At 40.4% G+C, this 8,867-nt stretch overlaps 1 long non-coding RNA gene across 2 annotated transcripts in view; it reads left to right on the forward strand.

Moving 5' to 3' along the window:
- The window catches only part of LOC131381053 (uncharacterized), a 78,171-nt gene extending 69,636 nt beyond the window's left edge, over positions 1 to 8,535 (forward strand). The window contains exon 5 of one of the 2 annotated variants that reach the window (XR_009209475.1): positions 8,041 to 8,535. This is a non-coding gene — a long non-coding RNA (uncharacterized LOC131381053). The remainder of the gene's footprint in view (positions 1 to 8,040) is intronic. The other variant, XR_009209476.1, reaches the window with a different exon arrangement.
- Positions 8,536 to 8,867: the final 332 nt, after the last annotated feature.

Raw genomic sequence — 8,867 nt, forward strand, 5'->3', positions numbered from 1 at the left:
ATCACTTAACCTCCCTAGTCTGAGAGGAGATCTCATTGGACTTTCCACTGCAGAATCCCAGAGCTCCTCATGTCAAAGGCTAGCCCCTGACAAGGTTCTCTTTTTTGATGTCTACCCTCAGCGACTCAACCTGCTTTTTCTCTCCCTGTGTCTTTGGGAAGCTGCCATCATTTGCTCTGTCCCCATGTCTGGACACCATTTTAATAATAATAATAATAACAACAGCAACAACAGTTCCCATCTCTCTTGGTGATAGTTACTGGATACCCCTAAGAGCATGGTTTATATTCCTGACGTTAGGGCTCACTAATGCCACCTTCCCTAGTCACCCCCCGAATGAATTACTCAGTTTGTCCACTAATAAATGTATATTAGATGAACAGCTTACAGAATTAATTTTAGTTCTTCCCTCCAAATGGTCAAAATGATTGTGTGCGTGTGTAGATACAGCTTGAACAGACAGCTTGAACTTCTCCAGACTTTGGCTTCAAAGGCTCATTCCATTTCATTGGGCCGGTATTAATCGTGCCTTTTTATTTTTATATTTCTGATGTGTTGACATTTTCAGGCCTTGCTGACCCTGGAGGGACTACCCCTCCCAAGGTTAGCTAGAGAAAGCAGACAATTAGCTTGTGAATGCGCCTTTTACATACAAACCAACCAATCCAGAGCCCAAATCCACAAACACCTCCTTTATTGAACTCTCTCAGGATTCTTTTTTTTTTCATCATAGAAATACAAATCAAAATCACAATGAGATACCTACCATCTCACACCAGTTAGAATGGCGATCATTAAAAAGTCAGGAAACAACAGGTGCTGGAGAGCATGTGGAGAAATAGGAACACTTTTACACTGTTGGTGGGACTGTAAACTAGTTCAACTATTGTGGAAGATAGTATGGCGATTCCTCAGGGATCTAGAACTAGAAATACCGTGCGACCCAGCCATCCCATTACTGGGTATATACCCAAAGGATTATAAATCATGCTGCTATAAAGACACATGCACACGTATGTTTATTGCGGCACTATTCACAATAGCAAAGACTTGGCACCAACCCAAATGTCCAACAATGATAGACTGGATTAAGAAAATGTGGCACATATACACCATGGAATACTATGCAGCCATAAAAAATGATGAGTTCGTGTCCTTTGTAGGAACATGGATGAAGCTGGAAACCATCATTCTCAGCAAACTGTCGCAAGGACAAAAAACCAAACACCACATGTTCTCACTCAAAGGTGGGAATTGAACAATGAGAATACATGGACACAGGAAGGGGAACATCACACACTGGGGCCTGTTGTGGGGTGGGGGGAAGGGGGAGGGATAGCATTAGGAGATATACCTAATGTTAAATGACGAGTTAATGGGTGTAGCACACCAACATGGCACATGCATACATATGTAACAAACCTGCACGTTGTGCACATGTACCCTAAAACTTAAAGTATAATAATAAAAAAAAAGAACTAAGAAAGAAAAATTTTTCTTAAAGAGATTTTATAATAAAAAAAAAAACTGGGCCAAAATTTAAATTAGATTGAATTTATCTGTGATTTGTCCAACCTGCAATTCCCATACTTGGGCCAATTGACTTTGTCTGTTTGAGCTGGGAATAGGTTGGACACACTGTTTCAGATTATTTTGGTTTACTTTTGAATTCCATTCTGGCAGGGCTCCAGAACCCAAGTACTGCAACAGTATGCAGGGGTATGTAATTTTCTCAGTTTTCTAGTTCTTTCGTCAAACCTTTCCCTACCCCCCGCCCCCCAACAAAAGTAGCATAAGGGTAGAACAAGAAGTGTTGGACTGAGAAATTTATTGTATTTGGAGCTCTTTCTCCTTCTAGTATATTTTATCAGTTCATACTCTTGCATAAAGGTCAGCTGATTTTTTTCTGTCCCTGAAAATTCTCTCTCTTCCAATGGAAGGACTGCCCCTTCATCCATCTGTACTCCGACTATGTGATGACCCAAGTTTGGAAGTTGCCATAGCTCTCAGCTCACTTTTAAAGTACTAGTTTCTCAATGGAATTCACCTTGTATCCTCTGCTCTTTGATAGTATCACAAAATACATGGTTTTAATTTTATCTAGTGTTTTTAGGGGTGAAGGTATTTTGTACCTTTCCATATGTTGATCGACAGCAGAGTTTGAACAAATGTAATTCTAATATAATTTAAAATAGGAATGTAACCCTTGAATTTTACTTTTTTTTTTTTTTCCTAAAGGAAAGCAGAGGAGAAAGGGAGCCAGAAGACAAGTGCTTATGCTTTCTGAACTCTCACATGAGGGCTCAGGACACATGTCATAAAGTTAGCCAATTTACTCTTTGCTTGAGAATTTGAATATCGGAAGAGTCTAGGGTCAAGAGGCACAAATACTTTTGGTATTTGTGGTGACTTCCAGTGTACAATGGCAATGGCATCATGGTGACATCCAGTGTCCAGTAGCTGTGATGTCTCATGTGGACTGATTCTGTGATGTAACTGCAGTAGAAATTCTTGGAGCTTAGCTTCTCTAAATTCCCACCTATTTCCCTAATCTAGTTTTCCCACCTGCAATATACACTGCCAATAGTTTTTTTTTTTATTTCATTTAGAATAAGATTTTTGGTTTTGTTTGTATGTGTATTTATTTTGATTTGAGTAACTAAAAATGTCTTTTCTCTTTTAATAATGCCTATTTTTAAAATTTATATTCTGTAAAATTAAATAAAATAGCATATGTTAAGTTGCAAAAAAAAAAAAAGGATTCTTACACTCTGGGACCTGCCTTAATCACCCCAGGGCCAACTACAAGACAGCTTGACACAGCTCCCATACCCCAGAGCTCACTGAAAGTGCTCAAATTTGCCATGAACCTGCCTACTCGGCCTCGCCTGGTCCTTCCTGTGAAAACCACAATCAAGGCTCTTGCCTGTGTTTTCCTGCTTCCTCTGCCTCCTGAATGCTTCCCTATGTGGCCTTGTGCAACCTGCAGCGCCTCCTGTTTCTAGGGATCTGTGAGCATAAAAACTTCTTCCTTCAGGACAGTCATGTCCGTGTCTGCGTTTCCTACTATACCTGGTTAACAACAAATCCTTGCTACCCTTGAAACAGGCACACACATTGAATTGACAGTCCCAGGATCCACATAGTCAGCTTGCTCTTGGCCAATAGTGGGTTCAAATTCACTACTGGTATGCAAGCGCACTCGCTGAAAATCATCACTGTGGAACTAGGTAAAGCACTTCCCTACACAGAAATTGTTAGGTAAGTGGCTTACCTATAAATAGAACAGTGCCCCAGCAAGGCCCACAATGTTTCTATTTTAAATACATCTCCCTCTACTCACGTCACTTCCTAACCTCTCTTTTTTTTTTTTTCCAGCATGCTCTTATTAATTATGTGTTAGAATCCTGAGCAGCAAGTTCTTTCATTTTAAGTCATTAAAAACTTGCTCTAGGAGTGCTGTGATTGGGAAGTAGAGCCTTTACACTTTACCCGTTAGTGCCCACACAGAAGAATTTTGGTGGAGTGGAGAATTGCTTCTGCCTGGCTTCTGATTTTGCCGGCTCTGGGCTTTTCAGCAGAGGGTGGCAATCAATCTTGATCAACATGGGACACATCCCTAGATGCTTCAATGAGCCAGAAGCCACAAAAGGAGAAGAAGGAGGTGGTTTGCCGAGTGTGGTGGCTCACACCTGTAATCTCGCTACCTTCTTAAAAAACATTATTTATGTATTTATTTTTGGGATAGAGTCTCACTCTGTCACCCAGCTTGGAATGCAGGGGCACGATCTCGGCTCACTGCAACATCTACCTTTTAGGTTCAAGCAATTCTCCTGCCTCAGCCTCCTGAGTAGCTAGGACTACAGGTGTGCACCACCACACCCTGCTAATTTTTTTGTATTTTTAGTAGAGACGAGGTTTTGCCATGTGGGCCAGGCTGGTCTCGAACTCCTGATCTCAAGTGATCTGCCCCATCTCGGCCTCCCAAAACGCTGGGATTACAGGCATGAGCCACTGCACCCAGCCTAATCCTAGCACTTTGGGAGGCTGAGGAGGGAGGATCACTTGAGCCCAGGAGTTCAAGACCAGCCTGGGCAACATAGTGAGACGCTGTCTCTAATAAAGAGGAAGAAGAAAAAAGAAGGAGAAAGAGAAAGGAAGGAGAAGAAGAAGAAGAAGGAGGAGGAGGAGGAGGAGGAGGATTCTAGAGAGCAGAGAGGTGCTCTGGTACTGACCCTCCCGTGTACTGGAAGGAAGAAAGGCAAGAAGCAGAAAGCTATCTCCATGCCCTGGAAATGTGCTCAGCAGAAAGTATTTGGTTACCTAAACCAATGCTTCTTGAACGTTAATGTGCATATGAATTACCTGAAGCTTTTATTAAAATGTACATTTTAGACTCAGCGGGTCTGTGGTGGGCCTGAGATTCTGCATTTCTAACAAGTGACCAGGTTATGCTGATCCTGCTGATGCACAGACCACATGCTGAGTAGCAAGGACCTAACTACTCCATTTGTGAGGTCCTTGGCTAAGAGGAGGAACTGTAATAACACAAGAGACTAATTAGCTGGGAGTAACAGTAAGCATTTCTGCTGAGTGTTATCACCAACCTCAACAGTGTAAGTTAAGTTAAAATATTATCTTAATTTGGAGTCTGTTTGTTCTCACTTTTTTCAGAAAACAAAATATTTTAAGTGGTATGCGTGTGTTATTGTTTTGTGCGTGAGCATATGTTATATTTTCACTTTCTTAGCCAAGTTTTTGCTTAAGTACAAAACTACTTCCTAGGGAGCATGACTGGGTGGGGGGGATAAGCATTACTCCTCACCATGGCAGTGGTTCAGAGGCAGAGCACAGAGTTGAGAACCAGACAAGGCCGTGGAAAGGCATGGAGGAATCTTTACCCATCAATGCTTCCCAGTCTCTGCCAAGCTGTTTTCCAAGATCTCATCTTGACCAGTCCTTCTCAGACTTGTTTCAGAGGCTGAGTGCTTGGAAATCACGATACTCCCCACAAGACACAATGGGTAAAATGCTGGTATATGCATGTAATGATATGATACTTCACTGGCAGAAAATATGGCTCGAATAAGTGAATGTAACATAAAATAACACCTACCCCTAAGTCCTTTTGGAAATGAACCTGAGTTTCATTATTGGTAAGATGAAGGTAATAACCTCTATCTCACAGAGAGAGACCACTGATCCTTCATTCGAATCAAAGATATGCCAAAGATTTTTGCTTCTAGTGCTTGTGTAGCAATCACCATAAGACAAATAGCACAGCAAGCAGGACTTCACTCTTACTGGCTGCCATTTATTTAGCATCTATCATACACCAGATACTATGCAAAGGGCCTTACGAACCTCTCATTAAACATGACAACGACTCATTTAGGAAAACATTTTTCTCTATTCTAACAATGAGAAATGCTGAGACGGTGGTATCTTGCTAGCTCACTGGTAGAGTTTATGCCTTGCTCCTCTTTCAACAGGCCTCTCACCACCCCATGCTCCCATGCTAGAAATTTACCTTCTTTATCAAGAAATTAAGATGTGGTTTTTGACCAAGCACATCCCCATGGCAGTATTTCTTAATCTTTTTTTGTGTGTGTCACAATCCCTCTGAAAATCCACTGAAGGTCATAAACCTTCCCAGAAAAATGCACATAAGCAAACACAGCACTTTGTATTCAACTTCAGTGGGCTCATGGGCCCCAAGAAAGGACACGGTGCTGCTGAGTGGAAGACGAGTAGGGCTTTAATGGGCTTCAGGCTGAACTTGATCTGTCTTGTCAAGCACTGATCTGAAATGTTTTCCTTAGCCATTTTCCTGACTATTATATTTTTCAAATATTTATATTGATAAAAGATTAAACAAACCCTAAAATATCAAAAATATTCTTTGGCAACAGGGAGCCTATAGAGTTTCTGATTTTTTTTAAACCATCAGTCATCAAAAAGACTTTCTATTCTGAATAGGCAATATCAGTTCAGATTAGCAAAAAACCCAGAGAATACTTGTTTCTCTTTCTTAGTATCTGAATGAAACAAGATACTTAACACAAAACAACATTGTTGCTCCCTCCTGGTTTCTTAACATAAGAAGAGACTTGAGCTGTTGACAAAAAATGCAGAGGTGAGAAATATGGTTGGTTTCTATAACCCCCAAATATGAAGATAAAAAATGTGGGAGGTAGGAGGAAGGAAGAAAGGGAGGGAGGAAAGAGAAATAAGAAAGAAGCAACCAGATATTTACATTTAGACTAATTTGAAATGGACTTTTATTATAGATCTTGTAGATCCACATGTGCTCTCTGGACCAATAAAGTGTGCTCGCTGGACCAGCAGCATCAATATCTCCTGGGAACTTACTAAAATGCAGATTCTCGGGCTCCACCCCAGGACTTTTGTATCAGAAACTCTGGGAGTGAGACCTAGCAGTCTGGTTTCATTTTTTTCTTTTCCTAAATAATTTTATTTCCTAAAGACTTTATGTTTTTAGAGTAGTTTTAGGTTCATAGCAAAATTCAGAGGAAGGTACAGAGATTTCCCATATACCCATTGCCCCTACAAATGCATAGCCTCTCCCATTATCAATATCCCCCACCAGAGTGGTACATTTGTTATAATGGATGAACCTACATGAACACGTCATTATCACCCAAAGTCCATACATTACATTAAGGGTTCACTCTTGCTATTGTACATTCTATTGGTTTGGACAAATGTATAATGACGTGTATCCACCATTGTAGTGTTATATAGAATAGTTTCACTACTCTGAAATTCTTCTGTGCTCTGCCTACTTATCCCTCTCTCCCCTTAACCCTTAGCAACCACTGATCCTTTTACTGTCTCCATAGTTTGTCTTTTCCAAAATTTCCTATAGTTGTAAGTATACAGACTGTAGCCTTTTCAGATTGGCTTCTTTCACTTAGTAATATGCACTTAAGTTTTCTCCAAGTCTTTTTATGGCTTAACATTAGGTTGATGCAAAAGTAATTGTGGGTTTTCCATTAACCATATAAATAATGTCAAACATCGCGATTACTTTTGCACCAACCTGATAGCTCATTTGAATGGAATCATATTCCACTGTCTGCATGTACTGCAGTTTATTTGTCCATTCACCTGCTGAAGGGCATCTTGGTTACTTCCAAATTTTAGCAATTATGAATAAAACTGCTATAAACATTCATATGCAGGTTTCTGTCTAGACGTAAGTTTTTAACTCCTTTAGGTAAATACCAGGGAGCATGATTGCTGGATTGTATGGTAAGAGTACACTTAATTTTGTAAAAATTTGGCAAATTGTCTTCCAAAATGGCTGTACCATTTTGCATTGCCATCAGCAATAAATGACAGTTTGTGTTGCTCCACATCCTCACCAGCATTTGGTGTTCTGGATTTTGGCCATTCTCATAGATGTGTTGTGTTCAGCAGTCTGTTTTAACAAGCCCTCAGGGTGATTCTGGTGCACTAAACATTGAAAACCATGATTGCGGACAGATCTTCTCTCATAGAAGTAGCCCTCCCAGCTGGTCCTGATTCAATCTGCTGACCTTGTAATGAAAGAAGAGAATAAAGAGGAGGACGATGGGGAGGAAAGCAGTGTTTATTGAGCGACCACAGTATGCCAGGCACTGTATGATTATGATTTCATTTTATTCTTCCATAGAAGCTAAGAATTTTTTACTCTTGTCCCCATTTTAAAGATTTTTTGAAATGAGATTCCAAGCCATTGTAATGTTTAAGCTTACAGACCTACTAAGTAGTGAGTTCACATTAGGGAATCTGAAAAGTACAAAAGTTATAAAGAAGAATATAGGAATTACCCACAACCCCATTCAAAACAACATTATTATTTAGTGTAAGTCCTCACAGTATTTTTCTTTTTCCTGTGTAAAACTCCTTTGGATTTCAGGCTGCTCTGTGGTCTCTCACAGAATTTAGGCTCCAGAGTGGGTCCTTTGCTCTGAAATCTGAAGACCTAGGAACTAATGCCTCCACCTTCAGCTTCGTTCTAATCTCTCCTAAAAGCAGGTATCTGGATCGTTTGATTCTCCTTACATCCCTACATTTGATAATATACAGAAGCAAGAGCTTAGTAATTCAAACAAGTGAACTGAAGTAGATGCTGAAAGTTGACTTAAAACAAACTGGGAGCTAAGACTCTACTCCAAGACAGAACAGAAATGGACTTGGAGCCAGATATAGAACAAGCTATTTATGCTCAGTTCTCTAGGAAAAGGATGGAGGCTTGTTCTGAGATGTGTGCATCTTGTGCTGGGGGCTGGAGGGAGCTGCTGTTCCTGGAACACTCTGCAAGTGTCTGTTCTGGGAGGGGCATGATGGTCTCTGCATCCCAAGCCAGGCATATTGTGCATCAGAGTCAACAAATGGAAGTCATCAGAATTCTGGATGACACTCTGATGTTTGGATGGCTCTCTACTTAACCCCCTGTGGAGGCTGCTGTGTATCTGTTTCATGCCAGACTCAGAGAAAATAGTAAAGATAAAAGACAGAAAGCTTATAGCTGTTTTCCTAAAGTGTTTGTTTTCCTTGCTGTTAAGACCACTTGTCCAAGTGAATCATTTGGGGTTATATTTTACTAAAGCACCTCAAAAAAAGCCAAAATGTTTTTAGAATCTATAGCTGTGGGTGATCCAAACATAATGAACTTCCTCCTTCTGAAAAAAAAAAAAAAAAACAGAAAAGAAAAAAGGAAAGCCTAGGTTTTTTTTCCCTCCAACCCTGCCTCTGAGTTTGAAACCTAGAAGTAATTGCTGCCCCTCCCTCCCAAACCCTTAGTTTTTACCCAGCGTAAAATGAAAATGAAGATAACCTGGAAGGATTTTATATGACAG

Source organism: Hylobates moloch, unplaced genomic scaffold (genome assembly GCF_009828535.3).
Source record: "Hylobates moloch isolate HMO894 unplaced genomic scaffold, HMol_V3 SCAFFOLD_13, whole genome shotgun sequence".
Taxonomy (NCBI): Eukaryota; Metazoa; Chordata; class Mammalia; order Primates; family Hylobatidae; genus Hylobates; species Hylobates moloch.